At 41.2% G+C, this 20776-nt stretch overlaps 1 protein-coding gene across 1 annotated transcript in view; it reads right to left on the reverse strand.

Moving 5' to 3' along the window:
• The window catches only part of gabrg1 (gamma-aminobutyric acid type A receptor subunit gamma1), a 158186-nt gene that overhangs the window by 125191 nt on the left and 12219 nt on the right, over positions 1-20776 (reverse strand). The gene's annotated exons all lie outside the window — the stretch shown is intronic.

Here is a 20776-nt window from a genome sequence, read left to right on the forward strand (position 1 = left end):
ATGTTCACTTTGACCAACTTGTACTTGCTAGATGCTACAAATACTCCTATGCACAGCTCACTCCTCTGAAGGAAAAAAGGCATTTTTGAAAAGTACAATGCAACAGGAAGTTATTTTAAGAAGCACAAAAAGTTACAACATAGGAACAGGCCCTTTGGCCCACCAAGTCTGACATGCTGCCAGTCCTTACTAAAATCCCCCTATTCTTCCAGGGGCCATATCCTTCTATTCATGTATTTGTCAAGATGCTCTTAGAAGTTATAGTATCTGCTTCCACTATCCCACCTCCCCCCCACCCCACCCAAGTAGCAAGTTCCAGGCACCTACTACCCTCAAAAAAAACTGACCACCTTTAAACCTTGCCCCTTGCTCCTTAAACCAATGGCCCCTGGTAACGGACTCTGCCACCCTGGGAAAAAGCTTCTGACTGTCCACACCTTTCATGATCTAGTAGATTACAATCAGGTTGCCCCTCAGCTTCTGTCCTTCCTGTGAGAACAACCCAAGCTTCTCCCACCTATCCTTAGAGAATGTACTCCATACCAGGTAACATCCTGGTAAGTTTTTTTCTGTACTCTCTCCAAAGCCAGCACATCCTTCTGGTAGTGTGGTGACCAGAATTGAACAATATTCCAAATGTGACCCAAGGTTCTGAAAACTACAACATTATCTACCAATTCTTAAACTTGATGTCCTGGCCAATGAAGGCAAGCTTGCCATATGCCTTTTGATGACTTTTTCTACCTGCATTGGCACTTTCAGTGGCCTATCTGTACACCCAGATCCCTCTGCCTATCAGTACTCCTAAGGGTTCTGTCATTTACTGTACATCTTCCATCCAGATCAAACCTTCTAAACTGCATTAAACTTTAACTGCCACCTCTGTGCCCAAGTCACCAACTGATCTATATCCTGCTGTGTCTTTTGACAGTCCTCATCTATCTGCAATTCCACCAATCTGTCATCAGCAAGCTTCCAAATCAAACCCAGTTACATATATTACAAATAGCAAAAGTCTCAATACTGATCCCCAAAGAATGCCACTAGACAGTCCTCCATTCAGAAACACACCCTTCCACTGCTACCCTCTTCTACAACTAAGCCAGTTTTTCTTTTAAAATCCATCTTGCAAGCTCACCCCTGACTGCCTGTGACTTTGCTTTCTGTAATAGCCTTCCATGAGGAACCTTGTCAAAGGCCTTACTGAAGTCCATGCAGACAACATCCACTGCTCTACCCTCTATCATCTTCGGAACTTCCTCAAAAAAACTCAAGTTAGTGAGACAACCTCCCGTTCACAAAACAATGCTGCCTCTCTCAAATACTCCATGATTTCCAGGTGGGAGTAAGTCTCATGGAAGAATCCTCTTTAATAATTTCCCTGCAGATAAGGCTCAAGCTCACCAGCCTGTAATTAGCTGGATTGCCACTTTTCTTAAACAAAGTAATAACATTGGAGAACAGCCAATCCTCAGGGACCTCCCCTTTAGCCAGTGAGGATAAGATTTCCCTCAAGGCCCCAGCAGTTTCCTCCCTCGCCTCAAATATTCTGGGGGAGAATTCCTATCTGGTCCTGGGGACTTATCTACCTTAAAGTTTTTTTGAAGACCCCTAATACCTCCTCTCTTTTGATCAAGATTACCCAACCAATCTATACTCTTCCCCACACTCATCCATCAAGTCCTTCTCTGAATATTGTGCATCAGGACTCATTTGATACCACACCTATTTCCTCTGGCTCCACACAAAATTCCATTCCTAGTCTTGTCCTTGAGTGGGCCAACGCTCTTATTCTTTATAAGAGTATAAAAAGCCTTGGGACTTCCCTTAATCCTGTTGGCCAATGACTTATGATTCCTTTTAGCCCTCCTGACTCCTTGCTTAAGTTTCTTTTGACTTGCCTTGTGGTCCCAGCCTCCTAGCCTTGATAAATGCTTCTTTTCTTTTTGATTAGGCTCACAATATCTCATTATCCAAGGTTCCCCAAACTTGCCATACTTTAATTCATCCTTAAAAGAACAAACTTTTCAGTCAAGTTCCTAGCAACTTACACTTGAAAGACTCTCATACCAAATGTTGATTTGACCTTAAACGTCTGCCTCAAATCTACAGTATTCGGTTCCTACCTGTTGGTGAAACTAGGCTTCTCCCAATTTAGCACATTCACCTGACAACTACAATCAATCTTTATCTATCAGTATCTTAAAGCTTATGAATTGTGATCACTGTTGCCAAACTGCTCCCTGACTGAGATAGCAACTACCCAGCCAGCCTTATTCTCTAATATTAGGTCCAGTGCAGCCCCTTTCCTAATTAGGCTATCTACAAACTGTTTCAATGAAGCCCTCCTAGATGCTCCTTACAAACTCTGCCCCATCCCTGAGCCCCAAGCACTAAGTGAGTCCCATTCAATGTGGGGGAAGTTAAAAATCACCAAACAACCCTGTTACTTCTACATGTTGCCAAACTCTGCCTCCATATCTGTTCTATCTCCTACTAGCAAACCTTAAACATTGTGATTGCACCCTTCCTATTCCTAAGCTTCACCCATATTGCCTCACTGTACAAGCCATCCAAGGTATCTTCCCGCAGTACAGCTGTGACATTCTCCTTAACAAGTAGCACAACTCCCCCACCCCTTTTGTATCCCCCTCTATCCTGCCTGGAATCAGTACCCTGCAACATGAAGCTGCCAATCCAGTCCCACCCTCAACCAAGTCTGTGGTATCAACATCATAGGTTTCAAGTATTAATCCAAGCTCTAAGTTCATCTGCCTTACCTGTTACACTTCTCACATTGAATCAGATGCACTTCAGTCTACTAGACCCACTGTTTCACAACCACACTGACAACAGCCCCTCTGCAAACCACCTTCTGGAAGAAGTGGCTGCATTAATGCAGATCATCCCCACGTCAGCCAATCAGCATCACCAATCTGCTGCCCCCTTCCAGGTCAAAAGCTATTATTTAATTTGTCCAGGCACTCTCCATGGCAGTGAGTCGATTTGAAAATTGGTCCATTTACCCTGATGAATGCAAGAAAGCCTTGGTATCATGTCTCTGAATATCAAGTTTGGACTACCAAGGAATTATGTTAGGAACCTTGCAACGAGTTCCTTAGTGGGTGAGTGTCTACCCTAAAAAAACTGGCCAAAGCTTATAGTCAGTGTTGTCAAAGAGACAGCACCCATGCTCAGGTGAACTGTATTATTTTGTCTCTTTAATGGTGGTGAAGCAACAACTGGTACAGTATCTGGCATCACTGTCAGCTCCAATGACATATTGCTGGCCTTAATCTAAGAGTTTATAGCTCTGACTCCAGTAACCATTTGCTAACATTTCTAACAATCTTACAATCTTCAAAAACTACAGGTAGAGTCTCTCCATGCTTCTGGCAATCTCCACAGCAACTTCACAAAACATTGGAAGTCAGCTTCAGGTTTCCCAACTGGAGTAAGTGTACCAACTTGAATTGTAAAGTAGCAGGAGCCAAAAAAAATTACTTAAGAACAAGGGAAGTAAATGCCACCAAACTATGTTTAACAGTAATTTCATATTCCAAGAAGTTTTGCATTATATCATAGGGTTATTAAAGCAAAAGAACATTTAGCCCAATAAGTGTATGGTAAATCTCTGACAAAGGAAACCTGGTTTCTCATTCCACAACTTCTCACCAGGCCATTGGCTTTATTCCATGATCATACTCTAGTTATCTAGCCAACTGAATTAACCAGAGGTCCACCCCCTCAAATATTAATCAATTAATATCATCTTTATGGCACTTGATTTTTTAAATGTAAGTGCTTATTATTTTGGGGTGTTGTGAATTTCTTAAAACACAGGCTAGAGAACTTCATAAACAGAAGTTGCTAAGAACCCCTACAATACCGTTTAGTTGAATTCTGCAATAATAAAAAAATTCTCAATTCTCCTTACATCCATGGGAAGTATGAACCACTGCCAGTCAGTTGATTCCGGTGTCTGCTGTATATTATCCAACGAACAGTGTCAGAGCTTTATCAACTGTGAAGATAATTGTGTGGTGGTCAGCTGCCAATGTCTCATTTGCAGGCTACATAACTGACTTTAAATGCCAACAAGAACCAATGCCAAACGCCAAGGTATGAGTGATTTTTAAACTTTTTCGCATTTACCATTGTTAAGTTGCTAAAGCTCTTCAGCAAGTAAATCTCTTGTTTAAAATCTTCCAAACTCTTTTCAGGAAGTTCTAGGAAACCTTTCCTGTAAAATGGAAGCATTAGGTCATATGTACTTGGGTCAGTTAAGTTTTTAAAAAATATGCTCCTGCAAACAGGTGCCTTGGGGTTTGGTGTGTCTAAGAGCTTTATTTTTAAAAAAAATTATCAGACTCCAATCTGAACACTGGCTAAGGGAATGGGGTTTCAGGCAGCTGACACCAGGAACCCAAAAGGGATGCTAATGATTGTCAGGAAAGGTAAGAAGAACATTGGCAGTATTGCTGAAAATTGACCTCTAACACTGTCCTGTTACGAGTGAAAACATACAGTTCCCCTCAAGTAAAACATGCTGTTAGAAATGCAATATTTTCCCCCTAATTCTCTGCAATCACCAATTACTCTGATCATGGAATTGGACATTTTCTTTACCTGGTACTTAAAGTCTACTAGTCAGCAATTGTATCAGTGATAATGGGAACTGCAGATGCTGGAGAATCCAAGATAATAAAATGTGAGGCTGGATGAACACAGCAGGCCCAGCAGCATCCCAGGAGCACAAAGGGTCTAGGCCCAGAGCGTCAGCTTTTGTGCTGAGATGCTGCTGGGCCTGCTGTGTTCATCCAGCCTCACATTTTATTATCATAGTCAGCGATTGGCTGCTTTGCCATAAAAATGAACCAGACTGTATCAACAGTACAAACAGGCGCTGTCTACAGGCAAACACAGAGGAACTAAGTCTGAATAATCAGAATGAAACAAGTTTAAAGTTAATTTATCAGATGTGGGTGTCTTATTGCATATCTTCAATTACCCATTGAATGGATGGGCTTGCCAGCACCTTTTCAGGGGCAATTAAGAGTAAGCTATGTTAAAGTTGGTCTGGAGTCTTACGTGGGTTGACCAGTTTGAGATGACAGATTTTTTTCTCAAAAGTGAGTAAATAAGAGGAGTTTTACAATCTACAAACGAGGAGAAGCAGACCATTCAGCACCTCTAGGCAACTCCACCATTCAGTAAGATCATGGCTGATCTATTGGTGTTCAAAATTCCACATTGTGCTATCTCGAACATTTGAAAACCTCAACTACCTAATTGACTCAGTCCTAAATATTTAACAACCCCATTTACACAGCCTATGGAATGAGATTTACAATGCCACACAATGTATGTGAGGAAAAGCTCATTTGTCCTAAAATCAACACCTAAATTTTAAAAAAGTGTCCCATAGTTCTGACTCACCTACAAAACGGAAACTATTCTGTACCTGGATAACAAAGTGTGAAGCTGGATGAACACAGCAGGCCAAGCAGCATCTCAGGAGCACAAAAGCTGACGTTTTGGGCCTAGACCCTCCAGAGAGGGGGATGGGGAGAGGGAACTGGAATAAATAGGGAGAGAGGAGGAGGCAGACCGAAGATGGAGAGGAAAGAAGATAGGTGGAGAGGTAGGGAGGGGGATAGGTCATTCCAGGGAAGACGGACAGGTCAAGGAGGCGGGATGAGGTAGTAGGTAGGAAATGGAGGTGCGACTTGGGGTGGGAGGAAGGGATGAGTGAGTGAGGGGAAGAACAGGTTAGGAAGGCGGAGACAGGCTGGGCTGGTGGGATGCAGTGGGGGAAGGGAAAAGAACTATTCTGTACCTGTCCAACTTGTCAAGACCATCTAGGATTTAATAAACTTAAAATCAGGTCACCCCTTACTCTAAAAGGAGCAGAAACAAGTCCAGCCTATTAGAACAGCCCATTCCAGGTACCGATCCAGTAAAAAACTCTACTGAATGATCTCCATTGTATTTAAAACACTGAATTAATTCTGGCCAAAACTGCACACTATTTGAAATGTGACATTACCAAAGGCCTGTTTTAAACTGAAGCACAACTACCTTTCGTGCTCAACTCCTCTCAGAAGGGCAGCATTCCATTAGACTTCCTGGCTATATGCTGTGCCTGTTTAATAGTTTTGACTAGTGCTCTACCAAGTCCCCTGCACTGAGAATTCTGCATCCAATTCTCCATTTAATTTAAAAAAATTTTGCTTTTTCCAATCTTCCGACTAAAGTGAGGAGCTTCACATTATACTCCATCTGCCAGACTTTGTCATGCTTCCTCAACCTATTAATTTAGCCTCAGCTTTCTCACCTCATACCTACCTTTCTTGGTATCATCTGAAAGCACATGAGCTCATTTTGATTTCTCATCTAGGTAACTGACTAGATGGTACAAAAGATGAGGCCCCAGAAGAGAGGTGAAAGGACTCCAACTGTCAGTTATACAGCACGGCATGGATGTTCTTCTGCCCATGTGTGCACCAGTCAAGCACACATCTATTTGACTTTCCTTCGCTTACCTTACATGCTCCAGCATTTGAAGTGCTCATCCAAATACTTAAATTGTATAGCTTCCTGTCTCCCCCACTTTGCCTGCAAGTGAGCATAAAAATAGAATCCCTTCAAGACATCCATAGCGCAAATCTATGTCCACTGGTCATAGGCCACCCCAAACAGGAAAGTTTCTTTCCATCAACATCCCATATTCAATCCTCCTCCCAGATTTTTTTCCCCCTCCTGTAGAAAATAATCATTTATCACAATTCTACCCATCTCACCAAGATGTTATAGATGGTCTGGAGTTTAAAGTTGTCCTTACTATTTGTTGTGCCAATGTCATACCCTTCCAACTAAACAGATACCAATTTATAATTTGCTAAAAATTTTCTACCAAGGCTAATAGAATACCAATCAGTTGTGTTTTTATTTTTCCCACAATATTTGCTGCAATCTGTTCTTAACTTTTCAGAAGGCATCTGAAAGCTTGCCAGGCACCCCTTTATTCACACTAAATGTTACTCCTTTAACAATAAATTAAGCAAGAGACTTCCCCAGAATTTTAACACAAAAACAGCTCTTTCCAATTACCTGAAATTTTTCTTACATACATGGTTAGAATATCTAGAGAGTGTCTAACACATTACTAATGCCAGGTGTCAAGCTAAGTGACCAATAACTTCCAGTTTTTGCCTCCTACCCTCTTTGTATTTTCTCATGAGGGATTTTTGCAAAGAGAGCATTGCACTTTGCAGCTCATTATTCTACGGCTTAAAGGAGCCAGTTTAAGAGGTGACAAACTGGTCAGCCTACAGCTCCTTCAGTTTACTTAATAAAGGCTTCCTTCAAGGCATTACAATGGAGTTTCCCTTCCACCTAAATTACACTTGTGACTTCATTAGCAAAGACAAAGATTTCAGAAATAAGTAAATATTTATTCTTTTAATCAATCCATCAATTAACTTCCCATTCTGTCTAGGGGACTGCAATTGTTTACATTTTTCATGTTTATGTTTAAAATATGCAGATATTTGATTTGGTTTTATCATTGACACTTGTACTGAGATAGAGGAGTGTTTTGTGTACTATCCAGCCAAATCATACCTCAGGCAATTACATTAGGATACCTGAACAGGGTAGAGAATGTGTTACAGGTGTAGAGAGGTCAACCGCACTAACAGACCCATTCAAAAGCCTGATAAACACAGCAGGGATGAAGCTGTTCTTGATTCTGTTGACACGATATTCTTGCTAACTACTGAAGTTCCTAGCTAGCTTTGAGAAACTTCTTAACCTTTTAGTGATTTGTCATTCTTCACATTGCGATCAATCTGCTAATTTGCCACTTTGTGCAGTTATGACCCCCCACTCCGAGCATTGTTGAAGCTTTGCAGTTCTTCAGATGCTGCTTTTGGGGATTCTTTACAAAAGAAGATACTTATTTTGAAGTGTCTCTTAAAATGTCTGCCACTGCACCTTTGATTCATCTTAGATCCTGGACAATTACAGTGAATTTCAATTGGCAGTAGGCTTGCTTTAGTTCTAGATATTATTGGATTGAATTCATCACCTACCACGGTAGGATTCAAACTCAAATCCCTGTTCCATGGCTCTCTTGAGTACTTGTCCATCACCTGATTATTGGTTGACAGCAATTAAGTTGTCAGCATCTTGCATAACTAAAAACAGCACCCAAGAAAGGAGGAAGAAAGTGCACCTGGTCAAAGAAATGCAGAGAATTATAAGCGCTACCTTGAAGCTTTGGAGAATATGAAATTTACACAAAATTGAGGTGTAATGACACTGAACATCAAAGTAAATAGAAATCAGTACATGTTAGCCGAGCAGAAACAGAGGACACAAAACACCTATATTTCTGATCTTGACACCAAACAAGACAACTTGGGAAAGTTAGAACAAACTCAAATGTAATTAGTATTCAAGTAGACATTTAAAAAGCAAGCAACACTTTTTCACTTGGCTTCAAATCAGTTTGTCAGATGCCTCAGTGTGATCAGACTTATTAAAATGATCATTTTCAAAAGGCGATTATAATAGAGGTTGATTAAGTCACTTCACCCAAATGGAAAGATACAGCTAATAACCCAAAAATAAAAATTGAGCAGTGCTTACAGTTCTCACCACACATCATCCAATCAGTTTGTAAATGTACCGGGAGCCAGCCTGAAGCAGGCAGAATGCAGTTGCCCAATCTGGTCCTGTTGATTTTCTGACTTGGAGAGAGACTGGAATTGTCCATGTTAAAGTCAACTTATTCCAGACTTAAGGAATGTGGCTGAGTGGCCTCCATCTTTCATTTTCCTATCAGCTCCTGAAGCCTTCACCTAGAAGGCAAGAAACTACTCTATTCAGGCAAAAGGACACCATTCCATCCTCCTGGTTTCATTGAAGGTCATGCATTGGACAACAACATTGCTAACTTAGAAGTAATGCCCACTGTTGTTGATAGGGCCCTTAATTGTGCTTCTGCCCTCATCCATCTTACAAAATTGACAGCATAAAATCCTTTCCTTCCCTCCCTGAAGTGGGGGGGGGGGGGGGGGGAAGATAGGGATCCCCTTGTCCTCACTTTTCACCCCAGTCTCCATATTCAAAAAAGGATCACGCTCCACCAGTTCAAGCATCTTCCCTTCCCAATTCTATTCAGCAGGGATTGTTCCCTCCTTGTCATGCTGATTCATTCCATTATTCCTAACATCCCTCAGTTTCTCATGGGAGATTTCTACTGCCATTGTGTAGAGTGTAACTTGTCCTTGCATCTCCTCCCTGTCAAGGGCCTAAAACACCTTCCAAGTGAAGCAGTGTTTTGCTTTTATTTCTTTCAATCTTGTCTACTATATCTGCTGGGTCACGATGCAGTATCCTTTACACAGGAGGGATAGAAACCCAAACTGCATTGAAGAATACCTTTGTTCCAAGAGGAAGTGACCTTACAAATTGTGTGTCACTTCAATAAATCATCTTGCTCTCACACTAGTGTTTCTTGCTCTGGCTACAATGTTCTAATAAAGCTCAACACAAGCTGAGGAATACCTCTCCCTTTCCACTTTTATAGCCTTCAGAACTCAGTTCAACAGCTTGACAGCAATACCACAGTTGTCCATTTTAATGGCACTTCCTTGGCCCCTTCCTGCCATCCCCAGTGTTTTGTTTACCTGGATTTGCTATAAATCAAAGCTGACCAATTTTCCAGTATTCACACCAATCTTTCCTTTCCTAAGAGGAAGAAAGATCCTTGCTTTTTTTCCTCCAGGCAGCTTCACTAGTCCCACTTCTTTCTCCTGCTTTGTCAGCAGGATTAAAAATAGAGTAAGGTGCTCAAACATTACCACTCCAGACCTGGAGTTTCTTCACCATTCTAGTCCATGACTGATGATCTCTCAAAGCCATATTCCCATACTATCACCGTACCCAATGGCATTGGTCATCAATTAGAAATCTCTCCATCTGAAGTAGTGATTGATCTTACACAGCCCTCTGGGATAAGAGAATTCAAAGATTCACCACTCAGGAAGTTCTCACTTCAGTCCCACATTTATTCTGAGTTTATTCCCTGGTTCTAGACTTGAGCCAGGGTCAACATCCTTTCTGTATCTAACAGTTTAAGAAACTTCCAAGTTTCAGGAGTTAAAACTCAAAAGCACATACTCTTCTCAAAACTCAACAGGAGAGCCCACCATTTACAGGAATCTGTTTAGTAATTCTCTGCTGCACTCCCTCTATTTCAATCTCAGTGTCCTATTTGCCTTCTGAATGGCTTGCTACATCAGCATGCTGACTTTGTGATGAATTAACAATCAGACCCAGGTCCCTTTGGGCATCACTTTCCAATCAATTACTCTCCATTCAAGAAATAATTTGCACCTTCATTCTTCTACAAAAAGTAGAAAAATTTACACTTAGTCACATTATATTCCATCGGCCATGCTTTTGCCCAGTCATCATGCTAAATCCCCTTGAAGTCCTTTTGTGTCCTCAAATCACATTCTAGTCAGACTTCAACTGTAAACTTGGAAATATTACATCACCAGAATCAGTACTTGGGAGATATCTCAGGTTACAGCTTGCCAACTTGAGAATCTCTCAGTTATTCTTCCTGACCATTAACCAATCCAAGCTAGTATATTAGCCTAACCCATACACCAATTAGTAATGGCACAGGGCTTGAGCCTGCAGATTGGAAGATTTGCGTTTGTAGAATATAATCATGATAGTGGATATAAGTGACCTCTCAGCTGAAGGTCTTTTGGTCTGAGTTAACAACTTTAGTCCAGAGTTAACGCAGATGGCTGTACAGCTGGTTTGTATACCAGCAGCACGGATTCAATTCCTGCATCATCTGGGTTACCATGAAGGACTCTTTCAATCTTTCATCTTGCCCAAGGCATGATGATGACCCTGAGGTTAAACCACCAGTCATATCTTTAGAGAGAGCAGTCCCATGATCTGGGCAGATTATGGTGACATTACCATCACTTAAACTGAATTCTTTTAGTTCTATGTTAACCTTAAAAATTTTGGGAGATTATCTTCAGAAAAAAGACAGCTAGAAAATTCTCTTGCTTGTACACCATTGCAATTTCTCAAGTTTCTCTATCTCTGCCTGTGGAGGAGGGCTTGAAGCTAAAATCTGTACAAATGTGTACAACGTCTTCATGTTTCTTGCTATTTTTACAGTGAACGAATAGAATGTCATCAATTCCTAGGATTTCCTTTGCCAAATGCTAAAATTTTATTTCAATCCCAGGATGAAAAGATCTTCTTTTACCCTTAAAAAAGGGAAGTTTAGTTTCTTCTAGTAGTCATAGCTCTCACTTTACTGTCACGTACATCTCTAATCTAGATCTCATCTCCAAATCCAGTTAACACAGTATTAAAAATAACTATCAAAAAGTAGATTAGCCAAATGCCAAGTGGTAGAATTCACTGTTAATCCTCCAACATCAACAGTCACTCTACAATCTTGGGTAAGTTGGGGCAGGAATCAGGCAGGACTTACAAACATGGGCAAGCCTTGACTTCAGAATTGAGAAACCTGAATGATTTACCCATATAGATGCCTGCTTGAAGCCATCCATAGCAGAGTTAAAAAAGACAGTGTGAATAAGCTTCCCTTTGGAACCACAAAAATTACCTTTTGGGGTTTTATTCTTTCCTTCAAACTCCTCTTCGTCTGAAGCAATTGTGTGACCTGTATCCTAAATAAAAATCTGATCAGATTTATAACTCAGGTTGTGGATGCTGTGGTCGGTTCGCTTGCCGAGCTGGTTTGTTAGTTCACAAATGTTTCATTACCTCGCTGGGTAACATTCTATCCTGTATCCTATACACATACCTCAAAATAAGATAACCAGGTGCAGAGCTGGATGAACACAACAGGCCAAGCAGCATCATAGGAGCACAAAAGCTGACATTTCAGGCCCAAAGTGTCAGCTTTCCTGCTCGACCTGCTGTGTTTATCCAGTTCTGCACCTGGTTATCTGGGATTTTCCAGCATGTGCAGTACCTACTACCTCAAAAATAAGCCCTGATTTGACAGGAAAATTTAAACCACTGACACAGACAAGCAAATCAAAGTTGAAAACTGGGGCAAGAGAGTCATCAGCAAGTCTCCTGGTGGATTTTAACTGCCTGACCATCCAGTGGCAAAGGATTTAGAGAGAAAACATAAAAATCACTATTTATCTGCAGAGATGACTCAGCATTCACCCTCTTCTTATTGACTTGAGGCTCTTCAATGAGTTGAAATTCCCAATGGAGCATGACCAGATCAAGAAAGCCTTCCTGATCCCAGGTCTCATATGTACTGAATTCAGAAACCCATTTCATGTTGAAGAAAGCTGTTGCACTAGAGTGATGCCACAAGACAGCCAAACTAATGGGGAAAGTTTAAAAACCACGAGAGCACTTGTCAGAATAAAAGCTTAAAAATTAGTGGGTTTTGCTAATGTTTCCACTTAAATAGCTTTATGCTTACTTTGTTAATAATTGGGTTAAAAATGCAAATTCAGTAAACAAAACCAGAAGTATTATGAGAGACGGTTTGATACAGCACATGTCTAAAAGGAGAAAAAAAATGACTAAATTCTAGTGCCTGATACTTCCACAAGCTGAGTCTCCAATACACTCTGCTTATAAGGGTGTTTTCTAAAAAAACACCAATACAACTGCATTAAAGCTGGTCATTCCATCTACCCAACCTTTGAGCTCCTTTCACGTCACTCCACACAAAAAAGTGTTTATAGATGTTAGCACAGTTTCAAAGCCAATTTGATTTCACATTTCCATGGAATTACACTAAACACTAATTTCACTAGTGGCCATTTCACAACTCAAGCTGCTGTTAACATGCATATTATATTGCTTCAGTTCCAACAAATTCTGCTTTAAAATAATTTTAAATTTATATTGAGGTCTGGGACAATTGGTCATTGAGTAAGCACAATTACTATGATCTGAAAAGTTTTGGGTGACTGAGTGGCAATCTGCATGTGATTGCAATCTCCTCAAACATGGAGAGACAATCCAGCCCCTTTAGAAGGGTGGTGTCACCCTTCCATTCCCTCAGATAGGGTCAGTTAGTGTAAAGGATTCAGCACCATAGCTAGTTTGAAAACTCCTCAGTAGACAAGGCAAATGGGAGGAGTTAGAGTGTATCACGAGTGTAGACTATGGGGGGGGGGGGGGGGGGGCGCTAACTGTCACTTAAGTTGCCACAAAACCCCAAGTATCAACAAAAAAAAGGGAGAATTCCGAGGGATTCCAGGCATAAAAGAACTGTCTACTAGAATTTACAGTTGTCTAAAATTCCCCATACATACAGTCTGCCATGTAAACCACTTTCATTTCATTCAAATTAAACAAGTTAGTCCTCTGCTTCAGCCCCAGAAGACCACAAAATACACTTAACAGTAAGGCATACTTCTGACAAGTTCAGATAAAAACCAATAAAGCTGTCCAATGGACAAAATAGCTACACTATTGACTGGCACTTTTTCCCCTTGACCTCAAAGTGAAAGTTTTTGATAACCAGATCAATTATGGTCCACAAGAAGCCATAGACAAACTGGTTATCATCAAGGGCTCCATACAAAAAAAAAGTGGGCAGGTGAGGAGACAGATTTCAAATCAACTACATCCAGAATTAGAACAGTATCCAAACTCTTGTGGGAGACTTGGAACCCGACAGTAATCCATATTTACTAATTTAGCTAACTGGTCCCTGGCAACACATCTTGGACATCCATATTATACGGCTCACGAGTTCAATTCTGAGGAAGGGTCACCAGACCCAAAACATTAAAATGTTTTCTCCTCCACAGATGCTGCCAGACCTGCCGAGCTTTCCCAGCAACTTCTGTTTTCGTTCCTGATTTACAGCATCCACAGTTCTTTCAGTTTTTATTTAGGATCATGTTGTGACAATTTGCAACACAACTATACTTAGTTTACAGTGTATCAGTTGACATTGTTGGTAAGGATTTCAAGTGGAGGCAAGCCATTAATGTACATATTAAAATGAGAACTTAAAATAGTGAAAATTGAAGATAAATAGCAATGCAGTAGCAGGTTACATTATTGTTGTGATTTTTGCTAGCCAGTGCTTTAAAAAAGCACAAAACCAAACAGTTGAATGAACTATTCCACAACTTTAATCGGGGAATGTGTGCTTGTCTCAAAGGATTAATAACGAAAGCCATTTCCTACAAAATCAAGCAACACATGGAATACTTCACTATGTAGTGAGGATGACCAATGTTGCTGCTAAATTATTCAAATTTCCAGAGCAGCCAAGCACCAGTAGTACACTCGGTCACACTAGAACACAACATTGCAAGTGTTTGTCACTTGCACTCATCTGCAGCTAGAACACAGTAGAATTTATTTCAAGCTCTTCCTAATCCCCCAAACACAAACATTGGCCTCCAGCCAATGTAATTTGAGATATCTTTAGAGAGCTGAATGCACTGGATATGGCAAAGGCCACAGAATGACAACATCCTTAAATGTGTCATATGGAAAAACATTTGCTCCAGAACTTGAGCATCCAGCCATGCAGTTCAAGTACAGCTACAACACTGGCATCTACTGGAATATGGAAAATTGTCCATGTATATGCTGTATACAACTCCCCCTCCAGTCTTTTCTAGATCAGTAAAGTGATGGAAGGTGGCAGAGCTATCAAGGAGTACCTGCTCACTGACTCAGTTTGGGTTCTGAAAGGGCCACTCAGCTCATGATTTCATTAGAGACTTAGTTTAAACATGGTCAAAAAAGCAAACATGAATTCCAGATTTGAGGAATGAGAGCGACAGCCCTTGACATCAAGGGTGCATCTGAGAGTGGGACATCAAACAGCTCAGACAAAACTGAAGTCAGGGTGTAGACTTGCTTGTGGAGCCAGTGTTTGATTTTCGACATTTTGTCACCCTGCTAGGTAGCATTGATGCACTTCCAATAAAGTGTTGGTGTTCTATCCCACTTGTTATTTACATGCCTTAGTTCATTGAGGTGATTGGCATCATGTCTGGTTGTTTTTCAGAACTCCAACACTTCACCAGAGGCAGACAGACAATATTCGTGAGCAGAGTGACAAAATGTCTGCAATCAAACATGCTGGCTCAGTGAGCAAGCCTACATATTCATCCATAACCAGAGTTACAAATCTTATCAAACTTTGAACTGAAGTCAGTGGAAATGGGGACAACTCTGCTAGCTGGAATCGTACTAGACATAAAAGGATGATGGTTATGGTTGAAGATCATCTCAGCTACGGGAGAACTCTACAGGCATTTCTCAAAGGTAGTGCCCCAGTCCTTCAGATGACCTTCCCGAAGTTAGAAGTGGGGCTGTTTCCACAATGTTCAGCACAAACTGCAATGACTCAGATCCTGAAGCAGTCAGTGATTACACTGCTGTTTTCCTGGACAGAGTGTTTTCAGAGCCACATTCAAACAATTCAAATTGACAGCATGGCATTATGCTCCTGATTTATACGCTGTAGATGCTGGTCAAGTACTGAAGGAGATGCTTTACCAACTTTTGGCTTACTGCTACGTCAACAACATTTATACTGGTTCCAAATTAATGATAACTCAAATTTCTGGAAGTTTTACTGAGGAAATATCATTTAATATCGTGATTAGATTAAATTCAGAGATGATCAAGTGAGATGCAGTATTGCTGGCCAATCATCTATTCAGTTTGAGGCTGGTTAGTGATTTGTGTGACTTTGCAGGCTCAGTACCAGATGTCTTGCTTTATTGGTGTAAATCTAATGATTTAATCTTGAAATGTAGGAGTCTATGTATTAAATGGAGTGATCAAGTAGCCAAAAGAGTAGTAAATGGAATTCACTCTGGAGAACTGATGGATTAAATTCAAAGAGAGCAAACTGGACAAAAAGTAGACATTAAAAGCCAATCTGAGAAGTACCAGGAACAATGTCCTTGAAGGATACATGCAATTTCCTGACGTTAGTCTATAGATAAAAGAATGTCATTAAGCTGCACAAAACACTCACCTGAACTCAGCACAGCATAACGCACTGGACGTTTTTGCTTTTAAAAACATGCTGGTCATGTCTTCCAAAGTTTGGGCTGGCTTTTCATGGAGTCAATGAGATATCTGATGTGTTTAAAAAAGTGGCAGCCAGGACTAGATTCTGATTCTGCACCCAGGACCCACACCCCAAACGCCCAACCCAGTCAGAGCTATTGCAGAGATAGTCCTCTGCAATTGTAAGGGGTGGTGGAGGGGGGGGTGGCACAGCCCAGAGATGTTATGATGAAAGACAAGTTCTTTCAAAAATGAATTTTTCCATGTCACCAACAGTACAATGTGCTCCTATTCCACATACCTCAAATGGCACCTCATACCCCCAATTCCTGTCTTGCCAGTCCAAACCACATTAATTGATATCCCAATGCAGAAGTGTAAAATGCATTTTTTTTAATCAGTTCCTGCTTCCTGTAAAGTTTGAAAGCAAGTTTGTGACAATAATCCATCTTACCATATTTAATGGTCCATAACCATCAGCCACTTCTGCACTTCCCCACCTCTATCTCACTAGCGTGGATCCTGGAGCAATGAGGTGCTTACCAATGTCAGTGCAAGCCTCAGTTCTACACTATGCTTGGGCTCACAGGAAGAGCAAAGAAATCACTAGTCATGTGATCTACATCACTTCCCATTGAAGTAAACTCACATACATTAAAGTGTACTGGTTTATTACATTCAACGGTGTCTCTAAAAAAGTAATGCTTTCCTTCAAGGTTAAAAACCTCAATTCCACAAACAAAACACATTCTTTGTCCCCTCCCCAACCCTCCAAATAATGGATTCCTCCCAATTTAACAAAAAGGCATTTGAAGTTTTACATTTGCTCATTGAGCATTTATAATTTCTCTCCTGTTTCTAACAGGACTCATTGGATTTCTCTAAACTGCTTTCGTTGCAGTCAACACCAGATTCTGGATTCCCAACCCCATTCTGGGTCCCATTATTCTTTACCACTGTCTCGTCCTGCATTGATCTGTACCAAGGTTTTAGATAATTTCTTCACTGCATCCTAGAGTAAAAAGTAGGATGTGCAACCTATAGGCTAGCACAGTGACTTGGATACTAGTGCCTTCATCCTGTTGTTTCATACAAATCTCTACCTATGGTTCTATCACCAAAACTAATAAAGTAATAGTTTAGCCACTTCTGCCTGACCTGGAGATAAAATGAGCATTGTCAGAAAAACTTAAACACCACTAGAGTGCCAGTAGATTAGAAGAGAAAAATGATGCTAGCTGTTTGCACCTCTGGAGCATGAGTATGTTTGAGAGATGATATAGTCACTTTAAGAGGTATTTTCATCCTGGTTTCTTGGAGGGGGATTGGGGACAGCTGCTAAGCAGTCCATTAGAAGAAAACTTGTGTAGCCTTGGAATTTTTTTTGAAAAAGGTTGGAACAATAAAAGCAGCCTGAATGAGTGTGGTCAAACTCTCACCCACAGAACCCAGGTTTGGTTTTCTCCTCGGTGGCAGAAGCTGCTGAGGTTGTGAAAAACTGCCACATCTCTTTGCTACAACAGAACGCTGGTGTTTTGTTCTCAGAATTAGCTTTCCACCTGGAAAATCCCATATGCAGACCTCCAATCAGTTTTCCAAAATTGCCCTTGGCCAAAGCTGTATATGGGATATTGGAACAGTTACTGTTTAGTGGTAAAATAATCCATTATACTGTGAAGTTTTCCAGTAGTCCTTAGTTAAGCCAAGTTCCTGTCTTTTGTTGTATTTTAACTATACTGTCTGAAAAGGTATGTTTTGCTTTAATTCAAGTAGTTTGAACAATTAAATTGCATCTGGAATAGACCTTTACATTTGCCTTTAAAATAAGATCTCAGGTCATAAGCTACTATTTAAACTTTAATGTGAGGGGGTCTGGTCTGGTCCATGACCTTTGTTAAGGACCAAATATATAGTTCTACAAATCAAGTAATCCCAACAGCACTAGAACTCAGTAGGTAATGCAAACAGTCCCTGAAAAGGAACAATGGATCCCAGGTGATAAAAGGCAACTCAGGCTTCAGTGACTGGTATCATCAGCAGACTTTGAAAACAGGATAGGAGGAATAAGTTGGCAAGACTGAGAAAGGGATTGCTCTCAGTATGCACAGGGACCCCCCCCCCCCCCCCCCAAAAGCAATGCAGTACCCTTTCCGTCCCACTTGTCCCCGTTTAAAGAAAACATTCAATTCCCCTTGCAAAATATCTGATGGGGCTGTGTGACTGGCAGAACAGACGCCAGGATACTTGAATGCTTACTAAATTTATAGAGCAGCCTGCTGATCCGGTTAGATTATGGCAATTTTACCTTTACATACCCAAGTATGTTTCCAAGTCGCCAAGTAGATGCAAGTGTTATAGCTGTACTGGAACAGCTCAGGGAGCAGAGTGGCAAGCTTGAAGCAAAAATGTTGTCAGTCCTATTGCTGGAATGTTGTTTGTGCCCACAGCCATTTCTGATATTGCACAAAGTGAACTGAACTGGCCGAAGACCAACATCTGTAATGCTAGGGACCCCAGGAAGAGATTGAGACTGATCACCAACTGATCACTGCTGGCTGAAGGTTGTTCTAAAATGTTAGTGTTAACAAACATGATATCCAGGATTGATATTTAAGCAGTAATCACCCAAATACCCCAAAGACACATGGAACTAATGGATTCTTCAAATGGTGTTATCTAGCCATGAAGTAGAAGATCTGCCACCTGAACATTGCAACAACATGATTGAACACTAGAAGGTCCATTGACAGATAGCAATTGCTCTTCTTGACTTAAAAATTCCTGAAGTCAAATTTCTAGACTTTCCTGAGCATGATTTTAATTTTAAATAACAAAGCGTGAAGCTGGATGAACACAGCAGGCCAAGTAGCATCTTAGGAGCACAAAAGCTGATGCTTCGGGCCTATACCCTTCAGAGGGGGATAGGGAGAAGGTTCTGATATGGGGTGGGGGGGGGGGGGGGGTAGGGAAGAAGGTGAACCAAAGATGGATAGAGGAGGAGAAGATAGGTGGAGAGGAGTGTGTGTATAGGTGGGCAGGTAGGGAAGGGATAGGTCAGTCCGGGGAGGATGGACAGGTCAAGGGGGTGGGATGAGGTTAGTAGGTAGGAAATGGAGGTGTGGCTTGAGGCGGAGGAAGGGATAGGGGAGAGGAAGAACAGGTTAGGGAGGCAGGGACAAGCTGGGCTGGGTTTTGTGATGCAGTGTTGGTGGGGTGGGGAAGTCGGGGGAAAAAGGAGATTTTGAAGTTGGTGAAATCCACATTGATACCATTGGGCTGCAGGGTTCCCAAGAGCAATAGGAGTTGCTGTTCCTGAAATCTTCGGGTAGCATCATCGTGGCACTGCAGGAGGCCTAGGATGGACATGCCGTCTAAGGAATGGGAGGGGGGGAAGCTGACGTTGTGACTGGGAGGTGCAGTTGTTTATTGTGAACCAAGCAGAGGTGTTCTGCGAAGCGGTCCCCAAGCCTCCGCTTGGTTTCCCCAGTGTAGAGGGAGCCACAACTCCTAAGCAGCTAAGATGCTGCTTGGCCTGTTGTGTTCATCCAGCTTCACTTTGTTATCTTGGATTCTCCAGCATCCGCAGTTCCAATTATCTCGGATCATGATTTTAATTTTAATGTTTAGAGACTTACTTTATAAGATGCATTTTTGAGCTAAAGAAGTCCACTGTTAAATGATTCTTCAAATACAGTGGAAACAAGAACATAGCTTTGAATGGTAGCAAAAGCATCAGAGTCTACTGGAATCTTAAACTGCACAAATGATTGTGTTCTGTCTGTCCAGTACATTCCCTGATCCAGGGTTAAAAATAAATGTGCCTCATTCAAACTGGTTTCACAGCTCATGATGACACACACAAATCCCAAAGTGTTGTGACTCAAGGGCAGACATTACATTGAGGGTGTGGGATGCAATATGAATCCTTCATCAGTTTAATTCTAGGGCTTAATTAACTTTTAAGAACAGACTGCTCTAGACATTGCCTACAGAATTGGGCAGTTCATTGGCATCATCCATTTAAACTTACAGTATTTCTGGATACCATTTTAAAAACACAACTTTTAATTCACTTAAGGGTAGATGTTAGTTCACTCCTCAAGCACCACACCCCCTCACCTCACCACAATAAAAAAGAGGTAATTAAAATCTTGCAACCACATTAAAAACCTCATTTGGAAGGCTTCTTAGGCTAGCAGAAATGCAATGATCCAAGTAAGTGTCAAACAACTTCTACTCTTTCCTCACATTAACAAAAGCAAAATGACAGAAGGGTGTGATCAATTTCACCTTTTGTCCAGTCAACCTCCACACCTTTCCTGGTGTGGAGCCGTCCTATTCACAGAAGAGCTGTGATGCAGGTGGTAGGACTTCAGGTTCTGGGAGCATTATGCTTGATTTGGGACCTGGTCTAGACAGTATTTGCAGCTCAGGAGGGTCAAGCCAATGTATGCAGCATGTTTTGCTGGTGCTGTAGGAAGGGATTTAAACTAGCCTGGCACTGGGAAAAGAACAAGGGTGTAGATTGAATAGGGAGAGAGAGAAGCAAAATTGGAAGTAGGAGGCTGAAAATTAGTTTAACTGGTCAACCAAAAAAAGCAGAAAACATGACCAAAAAAGTATTTGGTGGTGCTTAAGTGGTATTTATACCAATGCAAGAAGTCTAGTGAAGAGG

Source organism: Stegostoma tigrinum, chromosome 1 (genome assembly GCF_030684315.1).
Source record: "Stegostoma tigrinum isolate sSteTig4 chromosome 1, sSteTig4.hap1, whole genome shotgun sequence".
Taxonomy (NCBI): domain Eukaryota; kingdom Metazoa; phylum Chordata; class Chondrichthyes; order Orectolobiformes; family Stegostomatidae; genus Stegostoma; species Stegostoma tigrinum.